This window comes from Bombus terrestris, chromosome 16, assembly GCF_910591885.1.
Source record: "Bombus terrestris chromosome 16, iyBomTerr1.2, whole genome shotgun sequence".
Taxonomy (NCBI): Eukaryota; Metazoa; Arthropoda; class Insecta; order Hymenoptera; family Apidae; genus Bombus; species Bombus terrestris.
Genome location: NC_063284.1, coordinates 5,107,775 through 5,132,506, shown reverse-complemented (window position 1 = coordinate 5,132,506; position 24,732 = coordinate 5,107,775). Strand labels below are relative to the sequence as shown.

Here is a 24,732-nt window from a genome sequence, read left to right as displayed (position 1 = left end):
GTCTCGATTGAATTGCGCCAAATGTACAAACATTCATGCCTGGTATCGTACAACTAGGAGAATCCATAAAAAGATAATAAGCGTTGTTTCTGTTACAAGAAGTGAAGAAGTAATTGCAAAGAAACATTCTTCGTAATATTGAAAACATAATAAAATATCAACGTTCCGATTGGAGTACACTGAGTGTACGAATACTTATGCACGGCACTGTATATCTGATAGATCTGTAAGAAGGTAATAAGATTTACTTTCTTGCAAGAAGTAAAGAATTAACGAATTAATATTAACGTTGGATATACAACAAAAGTATCAATGCTTCGACTGGATTGCAGCAAGTATCCAGATACTTATGAATGGTAGTGTATATCTTGTATCTTGTGTGCATTGTTAGAATACATGTTGGTGTACACTATCGCGCTTGAGTATCTAAATACTTGGTGAAATCCTGTCGAATCTATAAGAAAGTAACAAGCGTTGTTTCTATAGAAAGAAATAAAGAATTAACGACAGAGAAAGATACTTCTACAATAAAATATCGGGTACGTGATAAAAATATCAGTGTTTCGATTAGAGTGCACTAAGTAAATACAAATATTTATGCACGATTATTGTACATCCTGATGATACCATAAAAGCGCGAGAAGCGTTGTCTTTAACAGTTCATCGTTCATTTATACAGTCTAGACAAATTCACAAACTGTTACTACAATTCAAAAAATATACTTATGAGCAGTAGTGTACATTGGAGAAAAAGAAGAGAAAAACCACAAGAGAAAAAAGTAGTGGGAGTACTCGAATGTCGACGAGCATTGCGAAAAAACAACCAGTGGAAAGCAGGATTTTTGCCGCATTCCCTTGCGAAATCCATGTCTCAACGTTGTCGTCATCGTTCATACTCTGTCCCTTGACCTGCCGTAAATCATCTTCCATCATTCGTCGTCCGCATTCCCTCGTTGTTTCTTCAATCTCAACTATCCATATTCGTAACCATATTGGGTGCTACGTGCGTAATTTCCTAGACGCCTGTTGCAAGTTTCAGCAACTATGAAGCCAGTTTCCATAAGTTTCAGAAATTATTCGCAGTCCAACGTCGGCAGACTAACGTAAGTAAAAGTTGCAATTACTTAACCGTTTGATTAAGAATGCAGCTACCTTTCAATGATTCTTGATGTATGTACAACTGATTGGTCGCTACGTGATAACAAAGGCTGATTCTCAATATCTGACGAAGCATTTATCCTCAGTTACTGCAACGAGTAACTTGGATGACAAGTGCAATTAGGCTCCTGGAGTTTCACGAGCAGCCACCAGCACCGCTATGAATAACTTGTCAATTAATCGCGTAAGTACAATATTAACTTTCAAGTGGATAATGGAGAATGGAGTTCTGAGAATAATGTATGCCGTGCTTTCCGCCATGATAAATACATACAAATAAAAGCGAGTTATATTTCATATATTAGTAGCGCATTGACGTAAATTTTCCATCGATTGTAGGATTATTGACAAGTAATGACGAGAGCGGTGAACAGGCCTCATAAGGACAAGTTTCACGAGCTGACGTTTACGTCACGCTATACCGATCCTTCTACGAAGATGGACGTAAACTCGCTTGTTAATTGACCGCGAAAGCATTAAAACGTGATTTCAGGTCAATTTCGTGCGCGTCTACTGTATACGCACGGACGAACGTTACGTGAAACGAAAGTAAGTGCGATGAGCATTACCCAATCGTCCGTAGTCGCGATTTCGTCTATCGACCAATGACGAAAGAGCGCACACGCGTGTTCGCGTAGCCCGGCTCTTTCAAAACGACTATGAGCAATATTGTCAAGTCGATCGCTGACCTTAAGCCTCAAGTGGTCAAGTTTTCATTCCAGCTGGATGTTAATGTCGTTCATTCGCCTTGCACGTTATTTGAAAGTTGTGTGACACTCCTAGCAAATATTCGCAAGCTTCGATATCTTTCGGAAGTCTTCACAAATTTTTTCAAAGCTTTCAGAATATTTTGGAGGCTTTCATAATATTTTGGAGGCCTTCAGAATATTTCGGAAGCCTTCAGAACATTTTGGAGGCTTTCAGAATATTTTAGAGACATTCGAAGACTAGTAGAAATTTTTCAAAGGAGCTTTCAAAGGCCATTATAAGCTTTTAAAAACTTTTGGATGCTTTCACAGTTCTTCAGAGGTTTCCAGAACTTCTTCAAAAATTTTCAGAGTTCTCGGGAGCTTCCAAAATGCTTCAGAAATTTTCAGAATTTTTCCAACGATTTCCAGATGCCTTGGTAGCTTTCAGGATCCTTCACAGGCTTTCAGAGGCCTTCGAAAGTTTCACGATCCTTCCGAAACCTTCACAGAAGCTTGTGCTATCTTTCCTGAGTCTCGGTGAGTTTCCAAAAATGGTATCGAATATTTTTCTAAGGACCTCCAATGGCATCCAATAATTAATTAATCTTCTGATGACTTTCAGAAACCTAGGGATCTTCCTTGGTGATTTTCTAGGTATCTTCGTAGGTACCTTCAGAGGGAATTCCAGAAGAAGCTTTTGAACAAATTTCAGATGCTGTTGGAAATGTTCAAAGTCCTTCACAGATATGTAGGCAGCTTTCAAAGACCTTCAGTGGCTTTCGGACAGCATGTGCACGCGCGGATCGTTTGGAAATCTGCCACACACGTGATCCCGTGCTCATCGCAAGCCAGGAATGCAAAGTAACGCTTCACGGACGCTCCGCGCTGGTTTCCAACTAATTACTGCGAGAAGAAGCTTGGCTTTCGCACTTGTTGCTCCTCTCTCTCTTTTTCTTTCTTCATTTCTCTATTATTCCAGCAGTAACACAATAAAGAGATGATTAGGTAGAAGATGTACGACCATCAGCGTCATTGATTAGCTTATCAAATCGGAATTTCGTTATTGCGTTGCTTCGTGGCCGGAGAAAGTTCATTTGAATGAATCTTGCAAGAAACCGATAAGGAAACGATAGATCGCAGTTTCACGGGGCACCAGCTTTGCGTAACGGAATAATTATCATTGCTTTCGTCGTTTGAAACGAAACTGTGCAAAAAACTGTGTCCTATTCGCAAGAGTCTCAACTGCAACTGTTAAACGAAACAATTGCTTTTTGTCTTAACAACACTGTTTTTCTTTTTCAATATCTCTACGCTTCGTACCCTGCTTTTATATTTCTACTTTTTAAGTAACGAGAAGAGAAATTCGTTGTAACGTATTTTGTAAATAAAATTAGAGATTAGTCATCAAATAGCATTATTGGTTTACAGATGGCTGTAATAATTTATGTTTGATTATTAAAATTTAAGGTATTTCATTTCACTTTGTATTTTATATTCTCCGTAGTAAATAGTGTTATTGTAGAAATTATGTACTGTTGTAACGTTGATACAGTTGATAGAAGAAATTCAAAGCAGAAAGATAAGAATTAAATAAAATAAATAAATGAAATTAATGAAATAAAATAAAATAAGTATATTCTCCGTGATAAAGATTGGCTATAAAATTAAATTACGTTCAAAATTCGAAAATTAAGTAATCCAACTGCAGATTCTTATGGTCTCGACGATAGCAGTTATAATGGCACAATCATAGCAATTGACACGTTCACGTACGCTCGAGATTATTCGTGCTAACGTCTTCAATGTGACACGTAAGTTAAAAATCCCGAGATTATGAGAAAGTATTTCATAATAATTCATATTTCGCAATGCAAACGAAGATACTGTATAAAAATGTTTTGTTAACATACAGCACAAGTAGAAAATAAAAGTTGGATGCGCAGCGAACGTGTTAAAAGTTTCAAACGATGCTTCCAGAGCCCTGAAATATTTCACGCGATCGAAAAAGGAGATCTACCTGATTTCGGACCACGTTTTCACGAGAACCATCTAACCATAGGCCTTGATAACATATATCACGTGCCGAAAGAGAAATCTTATTTCAGCCTATTCCAATCATTCCTCTTTCCTCTATGGGTCGCATTTACAATTCCTAGAAACGAAAATAATTCAAAGACATCGATTTCTCGCGATGTTGCAACTGATGCTCAGTGTAGGGGGGAGAGACCGGTCTGAAAAGGATGGAAAGTTCTTGTGGAGCAAGTATCGGGAAACGATGTTGCATCTGTTACGAATTTCATTTTTGTTTTCGATATAAACCAGCCGAGTGACGAGATATTCCTGAAGAATTTAATAGTTCATCGACCGATGAATGAGAATATCAATGAAATTGAAAGCCAAGTGTATTCGCTTTAAAGATACTCCACAGCATCTTCTGCGAGTTTTTGGAAGAGGGAAGAAACGTCAGAATATGTTCCAAAAGGCTTTAGAAGATTACAGAAAGTCGGTAAAAGTGTTTGTGAGTTCTTTGAAAATCCTAAAGACCTCTGAAAAATTCTATGATCTCTGAAAGATTCTGAAAGTCTTTGACACATTCTGAAACGTCTTTGACGTTCCATACAAGTTCGAGGAAAATTCTAAAGGTTTCTGAAAGATTCTAAGAGTCTCAGAGAATTTCTGAAAACTCTTGAGAGACTTTTGGAGGTCTCCAAAGACTTCTGAAATCCTCCAGAAATCTCTGAAAGATTCTGAAAATCTTCGAAAACTTGTGAAAGTTTTGAAGGCTTCCGAAGACCTTCGGTAAATTCATAAAATTTCACCAAAGAGTTGGAAACAATTCTACGAATCTCTGAAAGTCCTGAGAAGCTTTGGCAGCCCAAAAACTGCAAAATCTACTCGAAATCACCGCTCGACTCAATAAGATCGATAGCTAACGCGATATAACTTCGATCGCAACACATTTTAGAAACTAACGCGGATAATTCGTTCGGCACTTTCTTCGTTAGAAGTGAAAATCGGAAATTTTAATTGCCCCTAACGATCCTGTTACACTATCTGCATCTGTACTGAGCATCGTAAACAACGTTTTTCCCCTCCTTTCAGGTTCCTGAACGCTCCAATCGATGATCGAACACCAAACTATCTCGATCGAGAGAAACAATTACAATTTTCCAGAGATGTTGCTCCGAGAACGAAATTACAATTGTAGACGCATGCAGATCAGCCAAAGTGGAGAGAAGTGGCTGAGATTATGGCTTTCGTTTTAATTAAACATGAGAAACCGCTTGATCCAACTTACCTACTTCGCAGCCAGCGATTATTATCGTTTCTAATCGCGCACTTTGTCTGATAAAACGGTTTCCCTGTATTCATCTACAGTGCTCAGCAAAGTCCTTCAAACTTCCCAAAGAAAAACTTTCATATATATATTGTGTATTATATAAAACATTATGTAAAACGTTTCGAAATTTCATTAGTATTGCGAAGAGACACGAGTGACACGATTATGTCGATAGAATTTGAAACTAATCTGAAAATGTATATGGATGTCGCAAGGTATCTGCTACGAGCATATTATTAATAAAAAAATTAATACGGAGCATGAGTAGCTAGCTATCTTTTAATCATTTTTTACAGAACGTTTTGACAGAACTTTTTTTATTATTATGTTATTATAGTATCAAATACGTTTCCACCGAATACCGAAGTTTAACATAAAATGTATACTTGAATGGGTAATTTAACTATTTAACACTAGAACTACCAGAACTAGAAATTTTATTTTAAAATTTCTACTTCATGTTATATTTTTCCCACAATGATGTAATGACTTTCGCAACGATAACTAAAAAAATAATATAATGAATTTTATTTCCTTTTTTATGTATTCTAACTGAAAATAATTTTGTATCAAGGCTACTTATACCAATAGCAGTGAAAATGACTGGTACTTGTCGAAGTGTAAAAGGATGCTGCGATCTGTTTATCGAACCCCAATTAACCAGTTTCCTCGTTTTCTACAACTTGCCACACGTTTTTAAAACTTGTACCGCGTATCATTCGATATGACGATATCAGATATCAGGAAAATTCCGGGTCGATAGCTGGATCGCTAGATGCTAACGCTAGAAATACCACAGCAGTCAGAATAACTGGTTCTACAATTTTATAAATGTGCCAACCCGCGTTCAGGAAACCCAGATGAATTAATAATAACAAAAATGTACTACATAACATGTTATTCCTTCTGTAAGAAAGTAATAAATCAATAAATATAAAAATATTCTATTATTACGAACTTTTTAAATACCAGTCATTTTCACTGGTTTTGGTAGAAATAGCTTCGTGTTAACTATCGGCAGCTCTAGTGTTAAATACCTGTGTGCTTCATTATTTCCATAATTGACAAACATAGAAACTTATAGTAAATATTGTGTCATCTATATATACATTTTTTCAGATTGGTTTTCAGCTTCAATCGGAATCATAATGACTGTGGATGTCTATGTATTTATGGAACACTTCAAGGCGCAAGAATGAACAGAATGTGCATGAAACGAGTTCTATCTTTCTATTCCTCTGGTTGCCTTTACAAAGATTATGAATTTGCATAAATATCACGATCGAGTCTGTCAATTCTTGTTAATAAAATTTCAAGATATTTCCCTTATCACGTAATATATTCGTAAAAGGTGTGCACGAGTTTTCGAGTACCTTGGCGTAGCCTAAGTCATTCACAAGCGTAAAAACGTTATCCAACGTGTACAGGAAATTGAAGAAACGCGTGCTTCTTCAATTAGAGAGACACTCGAGCACAGAACCAACTATGTAGTTACACGAATGGATCGTCCTGTACAATGAAATTTCTGGTAGGAAGATAGCGGTTATTACGGTAACACGAGACAAGGAAAGTATTCCAAACTATCAAGAGCTACACGCACGGTTCTCATTATGCCATTTACATTCTTCACGCACTCAATCGCTATCTGTAGAACGTGACGATAGACACGAACGCGAAACACTGTCATTTTTTCAACACTTCTCAGGAAAATGTACGTAAAATTAATCGTGAAAAAAAATGTCAAGTGGAATTTAGTTTGAAAAATTCCTTACGGGGTGTGTAATTTAAAATCGAGCAATGACGAGTATACACGTCGAACGTAATCAACGTTCAATGATAACGTCAATAATTGTTAATCGAACATGGTGGTATGGAAATATATTTTTCCAATTTTGTTTAAAGAACCTAAATGAAACATCTCTTAATTACAATCAGGTCGTTGCTATTAGTCTACTTTGTTAATTGGAAGCATTGGACGATTAAGGTGTAATTATTGCAATACGTGACCAACGTCTAATCGTCCACAAAACTGATAATAATCAGCCCGCCAGGCCTTGAAATTTTAGTCACAGGCAACAATTCACCTGTGAACATACGTTTGATGGATGACCAGGGAAGAAGAGCCATTAATCAGGCGAAACTGTTAGCGGACAAGCGTTTCCCTGCTCGATTATCAACGACAGTCACGTTGCTCGATTCGCCGTGACGTCAAAGCAGCATGGAACTGCGATCTATAGCCGATTGCGATCGCGAAACGAGGTGTTCTCAAGCGAATGACATTAGTCGACTAATGACTACCACGGTTATTCCACTTTGCCTCAAAAAAATCCCCAATAAATGTTTCATCGATCGATCCGCTTTTTACTAATTAGAAAGGTAGAAGAAAAGTTCACTTTTAAGAACGAAGAGGGAATAATATTCAGAAAAACGAGACCTCTTTCCCTTCAGATAGAAAATTATTATAATTTATTATAAATTTATTATTATAATTTTATAATTATAATATTATTATAATTTGTAATATTAATTATAAATTAACTGTAGATTATTGGATAAATTATCATTTTCATCACAAAAGAAATTCGTGAAAACCTAATATTAATCGTAAGTTCATCTAAGACTTAGTACCAACTTTAGGTCAGACCCAAGAGCCTAATTCTAAGTAAGGCAATTCATCGTTAGACCTGATACGTCAGGTACGTCGAGTCACATTACTCACACACGTACAGACTCAAGCTGCAAGCCTAAATTACACCAAATATTAGATTTAATTGAGATAATAGACTAATACCGAGTCCATGTCAGACTTTATTTGGAGTTCCCCTCAGACAATATCCAACCCCAATTATCAGTCAATTTAAACCTATAACAGAACTTCATTCAGATTCTACACGAAGTTTAACTGAGATCCGGCACTCACTTTAATCGCAATTTTACAGAAATGCTGGGGTTAAACGGTTCGTTTTCCAGATGTGATCCAACGCCAAGAGAAATTCACAGGCGCAGTTCAGTTGCAGCTGTTGATCAGCTAAATCCTGTGACTCGGAACTAATGCGAATGACACGTAACCCTAAACGTAACTCTGACCCACATCGTATCGATAAGGGAAGATATACGACTGGCGATCAAATCGGATCATAAAGCATAGATCGACCTCGAGAACAGGCTGGATATACGTGTGCACCGATCACAGGCTGCAAAATTATGCAGTCGCGTGCCCTTTTTTTATACGTTATCCGGTAAAGCGTTGCAAAATCTATGGGTCAATCGTGGAAAAATGAGGACAAGGCCGTGTGCGTGAATTCTACGCTCGTTAAAACAGACAATTGTGCTTCTTTGCCTCTATTAGCGACAGATTATTCCAAAGGTAATTTTCTACTGATCTTACGACCCATTGTCTGTCTTTGTCGCGTTTCTACACTCACGATAAATCATGTTTACACGAGTCTTACAGGCTCGAAAGATCGAGACAAATAACCGATAAAGCGGTTGAACGAAGCTTGTACAATAAAAGAGATAATCGTCCATTGTGAAAGGATAGATGTTAATTGGATCTAATTAGACACAATCTCCCTGTGCAAGTGTTTAGAGGCGGCCTACCAGGTTGATCGTTGCCACTGGTCTTTCTTTACCAGTTCCTCTTTCACGTTCACCAGACGCTCAGTTTAGAGCAAATATAATGTATAGCGTGTACTTAAACATGGATCGTGCAGCAGTGTGCGAAGCTGGCGTGTGCACGCGCTTGTAAAGCTTGTAAAACTCGTACAAGCTACAGTATGTATTTTATACGGCATTTATTTTAGTCTTTCATACGGCACTCTAACAGACGTTTATAGCTGCGAGATATACAAAATCGGAATTAATTCGCAAAGCGTAAGATCGTTCGTTGTTTATCGTAACAGAACACCGGAGAGTGTTCATTCGTCTGTCGTATCCTCTAATTTCTTTTCGTAATTAATTCAATGCTTAGTTGATCATAATTCATCGTTTTACACAATTAATAATAATTAATTGCCTCGACGATTTACAATGATATTATCCCAGAATTTCCTATTCACTGACTGCCACATATTTTCTCCAATCTTCCTAATTTCTTTTCTCAATTAATCACTCCAGCATACACAGAGTATTTCGTTTAACTGGAAACGGTACAATACCTCGCGAGTAATATTAGAGAACAATTAAGTATAATTAAAGTATAATTAGTCATTATTAAGGATCAAAATTAGAAAAAAGAAACGTTTTGTCGTTGAAAAACAGAGAAAATGAAAGCTGTTTGTTTCGACGTCATGCAGGACATCGTATTGTGCAAATTATTTTTTTTTTTTTTTTTTGCAGTAGTGGGGCAAGATTTCAAGGTCAACTTTATTCCTTTCAAAATGCAATCATATATTTTTAAATACATCAGTCCATCTCAATATTTCCTATAAAAAAGTATTATTATCTCGACTACTTACGTCGAGAAACTATTATTTTGCCAGATATCTCAACTTTAATTCGTCGTATGAAAGACGAGCAATTTATACGTTAGAACGAAACACCCGGTATAATAAATTTCAGAGACCCAAGTGTCTTTTCCAACGAGGATTATAGTCGCAACGAACAAGCACTCAGGAAAGTATCATCATCGTCGTATTTATGTCTCTATTCCATATGAAATACCATGCAGACACGTGTTACATAATTCCGATATGAAGGAAGTGCCGCGTGTACGGTTTGAGTCGCGTGCTCGGGTCGCTATACGTATAGATCGTTATCACGCGGATAAACAAGGCGAAAATCGGCTTGGCCCCGAAGCGCAGCGAGTTTCCGTGTTTCCAGGTGCAAAATTGTATCGAAAGCACTGGAGCAGACTAAAATTCATCGACGTTTTCCTCGAAATCCCACTTTCTTGGTTGTTCACGGCTCTCGGAGCATGCGTTAACCGGATATCCGGGTTGATCGCTATTACACAAGTGGCATAATCCGATTATGCAAACTGAACGCGCGCATGCAATGTTCATGGAATTTCCTTTGATCGATTTAGGTTTGTCGGATGTTAGGGCCAGTGGATGCCGTGTATCTTGACTCATTAATCAGTTAACTCTTTTTGACGAGTATACTCGTCACGAAGAAATGGCAATATTTTCTGTTATGACGAGTATACTCGTCATGAAGGAATGGAAATATTTTCTGTTATGACGAGTATACTCGTCACGAAGGAATGGCAATATTTTCTGTTATGACGAGTATACTCGTCACGAAGGAATGGCAATATTTTCTGTTATGACGAGTATACTAGTCACGAAGGAATGGCAATATTTTCTGTTATGACGAGTATACTCGTCACGAAGGAATGACAATATTTTCTGTCATGACGAGTATACTCGTCGTGCGTAGAAAGGAGTTACAATTTGCTGTTTAAGTTGCGAATTTAGTGACAACTAAAGTATATTCGTAAATCTTAAGATATTTTCAATATTTCTAGGCCAAGACGAAATAAAATGAACAAATAAAAATATTTTAATTATTATGAAAAAACTGTATATCGTGTGAACTATGCAACACATTTTAAGTACACGTTTTTCTAAGAGGTCGCCACAGCTAACTGGTTAATTAAGGAGCAAACTAAAGTTGCGTCGACGCATCTCATTTCTAACTCGCGTTGTAGACGATCTATCGGGTTGTAACATACACGAAAACTTCTCGTAGACAAGACACTGTACCAGCAACAAATATCGAATTTTCTAGAAGAAAGAAAAAGCTTCTCTGGCTTAGAATTGTCTTCGAAATCTGATTGCTTTTTATTATTATACGATTTCACCAGTTAGCTGTTGCGATCCCTTTGTCTAAAATGAGAAGTGTGCCAAAGAGCAATGAATATGACGAATATACTCGTCGAACGCATAGTATGCGTAGCTGTTGTAATATAAAATTAAGTTGTACTTAAATGACTGTTTTATTTTGTAATTTTACTCGAACATTTTCAATTAAATAAGACTAATACCATAGATATCATTTATCCAGAACGCAAAATTTGAAAGCGCAGAGAATTGCACAACGCCGAATTTCCTACCGAGGTACTAATTTTCCAAGAATATCCTCGGAAATACGAACTTGCATAAAAATCCGCAGTCTAATAATAACGTAATAACAAAGACTAATGAGAATTGTAAGAACAGGTGGAAATTACAATCCGACATCGATTACTAAATTCTACCGAGTTCACGCTTCGCTTACGAAAAAGAACTTGAAGGATATCATTTAATCATTTAGACACTGTTTCAAAATTCAAGTTCTAGTTTGATGATTTTCTACTTAATTCCCGCGCAAGAAAACGTTAAAATCAGCCTGGATCGCGAAAGACGCGCAAGAACCATCGCGATCGTTACTCATCCGCCTCGATCCTTTGTTGTCAACTATGGTTTATGCAACGTTGAAACGATAAGCTTGTGTGTGCAGTGTGAACCAGAGGCCTGGATAGCCTTGTTTGATTAATCGCTGAAGCTGCTGGTCGTAACAGCCCAACAAGGTGGGCTGCATTCTATGAAAGAGCGGAAAGAGAGTATCGATTGTGCGAGTGTAATCGATTTCACGCTTCGTATCATACTCATACTCTGATTAATTCGCTTAGACAAGTTGTAACGAATAAAAAAAACTAGTTGATCTTCCGCTACATCTTTTTGTGTCCGCCATTGCTATCTGCTTCCTTTCACTATGTTTTCTGTATTCTCACTCCGCTATTCTCTATGTTTGGGATAGACTCTCATAAACAAAAATTATATATATATATATATATATATATATATATATATATATGTCGGAGATGAAAGAACATCGAGACCTTTGCTTTGGAATTTTGGGAAAATCCCCAATACTTTGGTCTAAACTTTTTATTATAGTTGTTCTTAAGGAATAAAACTTAGTAGTAATTGTTTATGATTTAATCGGAATATGTTTGCCCGAGATTTATGACAGTAGGCTTGGGCTCGAGGTGACATCTGGTCGCTGAACGTAACCACGGTCACGGGATGGACGTTTTTACCTAACAGAGGTATACAGTAGTTGTACAGCTCTCCTTCAAAATAGAGTTGACTTGAAGACTACAGAGTAAACTACATGTGGGAGTTCCACTTGAACTGTGGACAAGTTTAGTTCCACTTGGACTGTGGGCTAGTTCAGTTCGACTTAGACTTTGGAAGAAAGCGCATTTGCTATCCCGTTGAACCTAAGATTATTGTCATTAGCAGATACCTCGAGTATCTAATCGTCACGGTTAATCGTCAAATTCTGTAATAATCATATTTGTACCATTAAATATCATCAATATTGTATAATAACAATGACCAATCCAAATGAAGATTCGTTAAACCCTAACCCCAATGATAACTCGACATATATGTAATATCAGGTTGTCCCAAAAGTCTTTCTTCTACAAACAACAAACGTTTTTTACAACAACGCATCTTTATACAAACATGAGATCTAATCTGTCAAATATCGTGGTCTTTATGTTAATGGATCATTCGAGTTATAAAACGAAAGGTACCTTTGGAACAAGCTAATATGATGTTACATGAAAATAGTGATATAACAAGCAAAAGTACATTATGTTGGACACTGAAACCAAATAATTGGAAACATTATCAACGTTTTATCTCTATTGAGATACAACGTCTATTCCGGATCATATAGACCTTCTTTAAAAAGCGTAATCTCGTTTCTGGCAAAAATTAATTGCATCGCATTTACATTTTGAAAGAACGAAGACGGGTCAATCCGAAATTCGATTCGACTTTGTCAACTTTTAGTTTCACGACTATAAAGAGAGTAACGAGTTAATTGAAAATTCCAAGTCAGCTTTTGCAGTGATATTTTTAACTCTGCTGGTGCAGTATACAGCACGCGGTAATATAACACAGCGGTCACTAAAGTCAGCAACACGTGGCTGATGTGTAATCAGGTGTTACGTTTACTTATAGTTGTTACACAAGAACTGATCTTTATTCAAATTAACGAAACGAAGCTATAGAAAGAGTTTCTCTCTCTTTATGCGAACGTACGTGCTCCTGTCGTTTTATTTCCCCCAGCATCACGAGCCGATTCCCTACGATCGATAAATTAAACTCTCCGATATCTCTTCCGGTTTGAAAGCACGCTCCATCGAGGGGAAATGGCGAGGAGGCTCGTTTTTCGTGACAATGGACAGACCCGTTCGCTTCCTTTTATCTTTTTTCCCCTTCTCTTCACTTTCCACAAATTTCATTCCTTTTAACGAAGGTTTAAATAGAATTAAGTCGCAAGAAAGTAAACCTTTCTATCGACTTTGCTCTTCGTTTCTTATTTCTTTTTTTTCCTTTTTTATAGGAAGATATAATTAATTAATAAACAACGGTGATCTAATATTTCTATATTAGATGTTGTTATATTGGTTAGTTTCTACTAACGCCGCTCTCCTTCGCTGAAACTAATTTCTATTTGCCATTTCGAAATCAAAAAGGCTAAAGTTTTATCATTTTTGCCTGGCTCTATTTTTTCCTCGTTTAATTAAAAATAATTAGTCATCATCGCGATATAATTTTGCTTGAAAACACGTTTTTTCTGATTGATTAAAATTTTACAATTTTCCAGTATCTCAAGGTATCTCGAAAAATGAAAAAACAGGGCGAAACAAAGGACAGAGAATAGACAAAATTTCATAAATCGAAATGTAACGTAGCATACGTGTACGTTCGCGTATCTTAACATTTCGATGATAATTAAACGAAATGTCTATCGCTTAATTACATACATTAATTACTTCGTATACATCTAAACAGATGAGAATTACATATCGTAACTCTCAAGTTTCTCTGCTAAGTTGCAGAAGCTTGTACAGCTACGGTTCAAGTTCCACGTGACTTCCAATATCAATATTCGAACAATAGCTTCAGACTTTCTACCGATCTTGGTCATTCGCCAATGGTTTATACGATCGAATGAAATTTATGCGCCATTAACCAAGCACCTGTTTCCAGAGGCTTGTACAACGTCCCTAACCGACCGCGATATAGTCGTTATTATTACAACCATACAAGTGCTTTGCCGTGAAAGCGACTAGTGTTGTGAAAACCCTTCCAATTTCCCGATTGTTATGCTGTTTCGAAGAAAATATGATTGCAAGGAAATTACGATTCCAGATAACCGCTGCACTGATCAAATTCACCAATAAAATTCCGAACACTGATATCGAAACGTAAACTAGTAGGATCGATAACTACCATACTACACAGTATAGTAACAGAGAATTTTTTCGAAAACGAAATCAATAGAAATTTTGCTAGCTTTTTTTTTAGAGAACTCAGTTGGGATATTTGCTCGTTTACAATAGGCGTTTGAAATTTATGTTTCTCTTCTGCAGAAGCAATAAAAGAGTAAATTATTCTCCATTCAAGACCCCTAGAGTTAAACTACGTTTCAGAGAGGCGAGCACAGAATTATCGTGTCTATTCCGAATGGCGGTAAAAATGAAATTGTTCGTACTTCATTGCGCGCCATCAACGTTCACGACGCAATACACTTTCCTCCGGAGTAACTGTTTGCTATTTGATAACTGGAAATAAAACGATAATTCATGGAAGAACGCTAATGAAACGATACTATTGAAAAACGGCAATTTACAAGACAGAGCAACTGGCAGAAGTATTTGTACAGTCGCCAAAGAAAATCCACATGCGCATATTGTATGTTTCGTACAAAATATTTTGTTATCTGATTGGCAGCGTAACGAAACGCGACTGCCAAGATTATATTGACAAAATTTGAATCTAATCTGGAAATGTATACGAAAGTTGTAAGGTATTTATTTATTTATTCGTAAGTTGCAAAATTACGTGTTAGCAAAAAATTTATATACTGTATGAATAGTCACTTTAAACATATAATAAGTGTTGTCAATAATTATTAAAATATCGTGGACGAGATTGAATGTTTAAATACTTTTGCGATCTCTGCAACATATACACTCGAACTAAATATCTTGCAACTTTCGCATACATTTAAATTTTATTTTTAATTAATACATTTAATTTCAAAATTCTTAATCAGAATAGTCATTACAATGGGTTTCACTGTACCGTGCTAATGAAATTTCAAAATGTTTCGTATAAAACACGTGATATGTTCGTATCATTCAACAGATTTTTGCAAAGACTATTTTCTTTCATTATTTCAGACTTGCGCGCATAATTAATTTCCCAAAGGTCTTAGAACAGAGCTGCTACAATTTCTACGTTTATAAATCTCTTAAAAATAATTTACGTATCGAGATATTATTTCAATGAGGCAGCAAACGTCTTTGACATTACCTAAATGCTAATTTTATGTTTCTGGAAAATTTCGTGACATTCTTTCTCCATTTACGTTCTTATTTATACTAAACTTCTTTCTTAATATAGTTGATAATTACCGGTAGCACAAGTCGCAATATTTAAACAGCAAATTTTAACTACTTTTTACGCATGACGAGTATACTCGTCATAACACTTAATATCTTTATAATAAATATCTATATAATAATATCGACTCAATATCTTTGATTAAAAAATTTCGATTACGAATAACCGTTATAAATGACCAAAATTTAATTTCAGTTACCAATAATCGATATAAGTAAGCAGAATTTTTTGATTATCAGTAACCTTTATCGATAGACCGAACTTTATTTTGCTTACCGATAACCATTGTCGACGACGAAAATATTTATTAAATCGTTCTTAACATTACTGATAATTAACATTCAATATTAATACAATTGTATCAATATTGTATTATACTATCTTTTACTACATTCTCTGTTTCAGATATCTTCATATCGTTTCTTTGTTTAGCAAAATATTTATAATTAAGCTTTTCTGTGTTTTCAATGAATACCAATTAATTAATTAATGTTAATAACGATTCAACATTAGTCGAATACAACCAGAAAAATATTTGTCGCCGATACTGGTGATGGGTAACCAAAATAAAATTCGAGATATCGACAATGGTTATTGGTAACCAAGAAAAATTACGGTCACTTGTTACCTGGTAACCAAAATTAAGCTTCTGTCATCGACAACGATTGCTGGTGGTAAAAAAGAGATTTTAATCATTCAGACTGATTTCATTCGTAATCGAGACGATTAAGGATTAATATTTTCTAATCGTTTCATTCTTCGAGAAATTTTCTTCACATTCATTGAAAACTGTCTTGAATAGAGATTCATTTTTACTCGTAACGACGTTCTGGCAAGCAGATATTTAGAATATTCGATATTTTGGATCTCTACCGCTCATCAGAATCAAACGGTGACAGGATCTAGAGTTGATTGTTAATAATCGGTGTAGACTTACGGATGGTGTCAGGAGCGAATCGAACAACGACACAGGTTTAAAAAACGATGTAAAAATAGAGTCCCCTCGACTCGATGATTCGCAAGTTCCCCTCTGTACCGAGGTCAACAGTTTGTTACGGGGACCGTCGCTCAAGGGGGTATAAACACCCGCGGTTGATTGACCCGTCGCCGCGATGCACAATCCAACATCCAGCTGCATACCTTCGCCGCGTAACAAGAACAATCGAGTACATTAAATCTAATGGCGACTTGATGATACTTGAGATGCGGCGAGCCGCCTGTCTTCTATAGAAAAACGCTGGTACGAGCGGCAAGGTGCGTTTGGAAGAAAATTCAATGAGAACTTTGCGACGTTCTGCCGGGCGTTTGGAGAACGATGGAAAATTCTGCGAAGCTCCGAGACGCGACAGAAAATTCTGGGAAGCTTCGGGATGCGATAGAGAATGCTGGGAAGCTTCGAGACGCGATAGAAAATTCTGGGAAGCTTCGAGACGCGATAGAAAATGCTGGGAAGCTTCGAGACGCGATAGAAAATTCTGCGAAGCTTCGAGACGCGATAGAAAATTCTGGGACCTCGTGGAAATCTTTAATCAGAGGAAATTCTAAATTTTCAAATGAAATTTTTGGAAGGGTAGGAAAACTTTGGAAGGATCTTGCGGCGCTGTAGAAAATTTTTACGACTCTTGAATATTCGGGAAATACGCTATGCTTTGTTCGTATATTTGGGAAAACTTTGAATTTCTGCAAAAATTTATTTCGGGTTTTGGATTAAGTTCTTGAATATTTATCGACATAGGATATGGGGGAAATTTAGTGCTTTAGAATAAGTTTTCGAATATTCGGGAAATGTAGAATGTGCATATATATACAGATAGTAATATATAATATAAATAATAATATATATAGTATAGAATATATGTTATATAATATATTATGATATATTACACATTGTATATAACATAATATACATAAATATAATATAAATATACATACATATATATTTGGAATAAAGAATATTGCCTAATATTTGAAATAGAGAATATTTCAGAAAGCTATGAACCGCTTTAGAAATTTGTCCGAAGCTTCGGAACATGTAAAATATCAGATTGTCCGAAAAGTTTCTTTCATTTTACAAGCAGATAACAAATGCATAACATTTTATTTTATATTATTTTATTGGATTATGTACAATCGTAAAAATAGAAATAGAACTAAATGGATCATACATAATTCAATAAAATAATATAAAACAAAAGATGCTGTGCATCTATTATTTCCTTATAAAACGAAAGAAACTTCTGGGACAATCTGATGTATAAAGTATCCAAAGTACAGCGTTTTCTATAATACTTGGCAAGTAAAACAACAATAAAAAAACAAAAAAAAAAAAAGGAAGAAACTCGCATAAAAAACCACGCTCTCTATATTAATTATATAACATTCCCCTTAAATATAAAATAACAATGCTATTCTGTGCTTCTTCGACATATCGTAACAAGATATTCCGAACCTTTCTGCACGTCGATCAGGACCTTCTTATCGAAAAGTTGTCCCCACGTGAGTCGTCGGTCGTTTAGAAAAATCGCCGCGTCGAATCCTCAGAATGGACCAGATAGATATACCGGAAGTGTGAGTGGTAGAACACGGTTTCCTCTCGTATGAACGTTTCACCTGCACGTTATCGGGCACCGGAGTGTCATCGTCGACGACGCGTATAATCGGGAACAAAACACACCAAACACACAACAGAAAGATGAAACCGCGGCCGCTGCTCTCGTTGCTTCGTCGCGAAACGCTCAATTCGAACTGATCGCCGCGCGCTTCGAAGCTCCTCGCACCAGCTGCCACTATGCCGCGATCGTCCACTTTCGTTCGGTCTCGAAACCGCTCGACGCGACTCGCCCCACTTTGCGCGTTTCCACCGCGATTCTTCGCTTTCCTTCGTTCCGAGTTTTTCCAATTACGCTTTTCATCCCGCTAATCCAGCCGCGTAAAGCGAAAAGGGTGTATCCGTAACTTTCCCTTAAGCCGAGCCATAGCAGAAAAACACTTTGACTACCGAGTGTCTCTTAAATCTTTCAAGACGATCGAATTTCACCAGCTTGTTCTTTGTCAGGAGAAACAAGAAAGGGATGTTATATAAACTATATGTAAGTCCGCAGACGCTTTACATAAGGTTACGTAAAAAACACGAAAACTAACCGTTTTTAGGTTAACTCCTTATGCTTCCATTTGCAAATACCTCGTTTCGTTTTTATGCTTGATATTTTTCCGGCAGATCGACTTCCGAATTTCTGCTTCAGATCGCTGAATACATCGAAAATGCTTTAGACTGGTTCTCATCTCGAGTCAATGTATGCACGATATACTGTCCCGTTTACTATTCCCTATAGATAAAAGTCCGACGGTGTGAGATCCGGCGATCTCGCGGGCCAAACATATTCCCTACACGGCCAATCTGTCTTCCATAACTACATTCGTCCTCTGTTGTAACTTTTTCATAAAGCGTCTGCAGTCCTATGTTTGTACAACGCTTCGGTGATTACGGATACCCCCACCCGTCTTATTGATTTCAATAATTTTTCGATATGTAGTAGAGACTAACATTTTCAACAACTTTTTTCTTACATATAATCGTCGGTCGACTATAGTTTCCTAGGTATTCGCAAAAAAACTATATACATATTTATATAATTATAATTATAATTATAATTATATATGTAAACTCCATAGTTCAAGTGTGATAGGGACTTTCTCGGTTTACGGACAGTACGACTTCTTTTGTTTCACGGACAGAGCGACTCTCTTTGTTTCACGGACAGCCATTTTGAGAGACACTTATTTCCCAAACGGACGGACAGAGAGCAACATCAGAGATAGACAAGATCACAGAGAAAAGAGTAATTATTTAAAATAGTGAAGATTGACGGAGAAAGATCGGTAGCTTAGGACGTTGAAAATCGATTCTTGATTTTCAGGTAAACATTGCACAGAACTTGTTATTTATTGTTTACTGTTATTAATTGGCTGTTGTTTATTTAATTATTACTGTTATTAATTGTTGTTTATTCCTGTATTTCATTTAAATATTTTCACAATAAACTCGATTTTCAGACTTCAGAATCGATCACCTGATTACCTCGAGATAAACGATACTACATATATATTATAATTATATATATTATAATTATAAATATATATATATATATATATATATATATATATATATATATATATATATATATATATACAGAAGAAAAAATACGTACACATATGATGACCAGCGTAACGTAATGTACTTTTACCCTTATCTCATACGGCACTGACGGGTTTTAACATCGTCGTATAAGTTACCGTATACACTTGTTACATTTAAAACTTCCAGGAAAATATATTTTCTGGCCGCGTAAATTAAGATCACGCGTGAAAACTACTGCGTAAATTGTTATAATTTACGGCGTAAAAAAGGGACACATGTAAAAAAAAGTGCCGCGTGAATGAGGTACGGGTACATATATACCACTACAGCGAATTCTGCCTGTATCGTGCTTGTCCGTGACAGCGTAGGCATCAGTGTTGGTTGCGTGAGGCGACCGGATAAAATCACACCTAATCCAAACTTATGTAAGACCATAACAAAAGATAAGAATCAAGTTTGATTAGGTGTAACTTTATCCGAATATTAACCATAAGATAACCAATACCAACGCATACGTCTTCACGGACAAGCAAAATAACAAGTAAAATTCGCTGTGTGGTAACGGCAGTATTTTGCGAATATTTCAAAAACAAACTACGAGCGGCAGTTGTACGTATGAGAAAAAGTTTTTCGTAATCACGTGCTCGACAACGTATTCAAAAATATCGGTGAGATGGATGATATATAAATAATTAACATTTTTTGATTAGCAGAATGGCTCAGCGAATTCCATGATTTTTTTATATATGTTGTAGAAATTGACGTTTTGGGCAACTCTTCTTTGCGCATATAATCACTAGTTGATCTTAGTTTTTTAGAAATATTTATGAAAATATTTTTGACACTTTTATTATGATTTATCCACGGACATGTTTATGTTTCACGCTCTGGCCGCCATGAGTTTATATATCATCTCACGTTTCGATATTTGAACACAGGCAGATGAGAAAGAAGAATGCAATTTTGCCGAGCTCTTCGAGAGAATTCAGTAAACTAGCAACTTTCTTCCGTATCGTATCTACCTATAACGTTCAGGCCGCGATGAGTTCGAAAAAGGTGAGAGACGATTTTTAGTCAGATTTATTACTATAGGAAATGTTGGCCGGATTGAACCCACTGTACAAACTCAAACCTAACTCAATACAGATCATCAAGCTAGCTAGCAATTAAGTAACTTTCGATCTGATTGCAATCGATTTATGCCAAGTTTGACTTGCAAATCTGATTTCCACCCAAACTAAAAAGAATTTGATGGTCAGACTGTCTATTCCGGACATAGAATCTATTTTATATGACTAAAAATCTTCTCTCTCTCTCGCGCACGCGTGCGCGTACTCTGCCATTGTGTTTACAAACTGAAACGTGAGATTACAAGCTCATCGTGGCCAGCGCATGTAACATAATCGTGCTTGCGATAAGTCGAACCAAAACATAAGCGTAAAAATGTCCAAATTGTTTTCGTGAATATCTCGGAAACTGAGACCGAGCGTGGATTATATGTATAGGAAAAAGTTGTAGCAAATATTAATTTCTACGACATATCCAACTATCGTCAATATCTGTAAGACCTCTTTGTAAATAATTATATATTATTTTCTTGCTTTTATTCATAAAATGAACTGGTTTGTTTGATCGTATTAAATTGAAACATTTTATATATACTACATAAGATTTTTTAGATAAAAAATCAAATAAAACGGAAGATATAGGTAACAGTTTATATTTTAAGACGTATCAGTGTGAAATTGATGCCTGGTTGTTATTAGGATTATAGATCGATGCGCGTTAAATGCAGTTTTGCATAATACAATTTTTATTGCTCGTAGCTGCTCGAAAATATCGTACATTTAATCAAAATGATATTTATATCATTCGACAGACCTTTCCAAAGACTATTTTTTTTCATTGTTCCAGACTTACACGAATGATTAATTTTAGAATTCGACAGGTCTTAGAACGAAGCTGTTATAATTTCTACGTTTACGAATCTCTTAAAAATAATTTACGTATCAAGGAATTGCTTAAATGGAACAGGAAACGTCTTTAACCTTCCCTAAATGCTAATCTTACGTTTCCAGAAACCTTCGTGACGCTTTTTCTACATTTACGGTTCACGTAAGAAGATCGCACGAATATTCTAATTATGCGTCAATGTCACGACAACGAAGCGTCACATTCTCACTAAAAAATCTTGCTAACATCGAACGTACCGATTTCTCGAAAATTTCTTCTTCTTTGATATATTTGATAATCAACATAATTAACAAATTAATAAATATGAATTGAATGTGCGATATTGGCGCGGCAAATTCAAACTTCGAAACAGCGACGTACACACCAACCTCGTGAAAACATAGAAAATAAAAAAGTAAAATCTATCGGCCAGCAGTGTACGATACTTTTGTTCGAAGAAGTCCTTCCTTCTCTGTTTAGAGATTTTCTTCGTCCTCGCCCCTCTACACTCTGTTCCTTTTATCGCGCGTTTGTTTGCAAGAACCGACTGGCTTCGTAGAAACAAGGGAGGAAGTGACAGGGTAAAAAATGCTGGGAAGGCGTGTCTATTCATCAGGCTGATTGCGTGAATGCGTTAGAAAGGGACCAATTCACGAATCTCATAGCGGACGAACGAATATAACGCGCAGCATCCACGCTAGACGGAAGTAATGAACGTTGCTGCGCTTATCTAGTTTGATACTTCCTTCCCAGCTTACACGCATTTACACCAGAGCGTAGGCAGACTTTCTATGGATGCGATCACGATCTCTGTCACGATTCGGTTCAACCGATCATGTTCGAAACATTTCAAGACCACGCCATGGGGTGAAAAACGCAACAAAACTGCGATGGATTTTCATCCATCTATGGGAAATTTTAAATACGCAACAAGGCGCATAGTATGCAGAATCGTACGAAATATTTATTATAATAAAGTAAAATATATATATAATATAAAACATTTATTAAGAAATTTATTTCATTCCCACGAATATTATAATACTTTAGATATATATATATATATATAGTATGCAGAATCGTATGAAATATTTATTATATATATATAATAAAAAATATGTATATATAATAAATATTTCTTACGATTCTCCATACTACTACTACTGCATACTATATATATATGTAAAGTATTTGTTATAATATTCGTGCGAATGAAATAAATTTCTTCAATTAGATTCCATTTGTTCAACTAGAATGGATGAGAATACCAATTTGCACAAAAATCCGCATTTTAGCGATAAGTCACATTTTCTATCGTTTGTAGAAGAGCAGTTTTTAAATTCGTTATACAGTACGCGTCTCATATAACAAGGTAGTTAGAGGTTGTGAAAAAAGTTAATGCAAAAATGCTGGTTTCCAACAGTTAACGAAAGTACCTGCATACACGTTGTCAACTAAATGCACATCGAAACTATATGAATTTTCATTTGATTTTGAAACTAAACGATGTGTTTTTATCGCGCCTTTAAACCTCGAGAGAATATTAAGAACGTTGATTATACAAACGAATATTAATTAGATCAAACCGACATAACTAAAATTGTTATTAGTCGTTTCTTATAAAACACTATGAATTTATCGGATCTCTTTAAAAATAAATTTAAAATACTCCTTTTCGGATGACCGCTAAATGACACAAAGAACAGAAAAAAGATCAACAAAAATCGTCTTCCTATCATAACTTTCCCGAGTGGTCTTCGTTTGCAATTTTCCTCGCCGTATAATCTTCACGTTATCATATTACGTTATCGTATCACGTTCCCATGCAATTCGCAATTGATTCGCTGAGAAGCCACACGCCGATTTGCACAGCAAATTCGAGCTTCCGATTGTTCATCGTTTCGTCCCTATCGCAAATAAATTTCTAATAATGAAATTTCTTTTTTAAGATGTTGTACGCGTATCACTTACGTTCATTACATTTCAGAAATTACCGATAAGCATACAAAAAACGGACACGATCTGTCTTGCTTTTGAGTTCAGTTACAATATACATCATATCGCGTATTATAACTGATTCGATCACGCGTCTCGCGAAATAATCTCAATGGAAATTTATGACGTAAAACTCTATTGTGCATCGTATGGTAGAAATAAGTCACGTTTCGAAGAAACGACGAATCGCACGTTCCAAGTGCACACGTGAGATAATTACTTTTCACGGCAATTATTAGAAATTGAATGTTGCGGGCTAACCTTTTGCTAGGGCGGATCAACAAGAAAAAGGTTTCATTGCGATCTCAGATTTCCTTGTTATCGGATGTATCGTTTCTACACGGACAGTTATTGATTTTATTGTTACAGATGACCTACAAGATACAGTCAGATATCTGGGCATGATTCTGGACAGAAGAATGACATGGAAACGGCATATCGTAGATAAATCCAAATAACTGAAATCAAAACTAAAAAAATTCTACTGGCTCAGTGGCAGACGCTCCGACTTAAACATGCAGAGTAAAATAATGCTACATAAAGTCATATTAAAACCTGTTTGGATCTATGGGATCCAACTATGAGGAACAGCGAGTAATTCCAACATAGAAATTCTCCAACGATTCCAATCAAAAACTCTAAGATCCTTAATAGATGTATCTTGGTATGTTATCAATGAAACAATGCATCGCGACTTTAAGATACCCACAGTTAAAGAAGAAATATCGAAATTCAGTAACAGATATAATATAAGAGTTAACAACCACCAAAACCCAATAGATAATACCCTTTAGATTTAAGCATTGAATTCAACTAGAATCAAACATACTATAAACTCTTATAATCCAAGTTACAGTACCACACCAAAGTAATTTACTTATAATTCTCAATAAGAATTGATCGTAAAAAGTCTACCAAACAGATGACCTACGATTGTGCCATACGCTCAAGAAGACCACCCGCTCAGAAACAGTAATAGGATAGAATAGACATCCTGCATACCACAGCCAACGAAACAATAACCAAATACAAACGGAATAGGCG

General features: G+C 36.1%; 1 protein-coding gene and 1 long non-coding RNA gene across 2 annotated transcripts in view; one reads left to right on the top strand and one right to left on the bottom strand.

The window, feature by feature from the left end:
* Positions 1 to 18,392, bottom strand: part of LOC100647360 (patched domain-containing protein 3) — a 40,547-nt gene extending 22,155 nt beyond the window's left edge. Inside the window, exon 1 of the mRNA XM_003401863.4 lies at positions 18,052 to 18,392. The gene's annotated coding sequence lies outside the window, so the exon portion shown is untranslated. The remainder of the gene's footprint in view (positions 1 to 18,051) is intronic.
* On the top strand, positions 951 to 5,686 carry LOC125386573. Its single transcript, XR_007226847.1, has 5 exons — positions 951 to 1,103; positions 1,245 to 1,342; positions 1,498 to 1,707; positions 2,217 to 2,384; positions 2,470 to 5,686. It is a non-coding gene; the product is annotated as an uncharacterized LOC125386573 (long non-coding RNA).
* Positions 18,393 to 24,732: the final 6,340 nt, after the last annotated feature.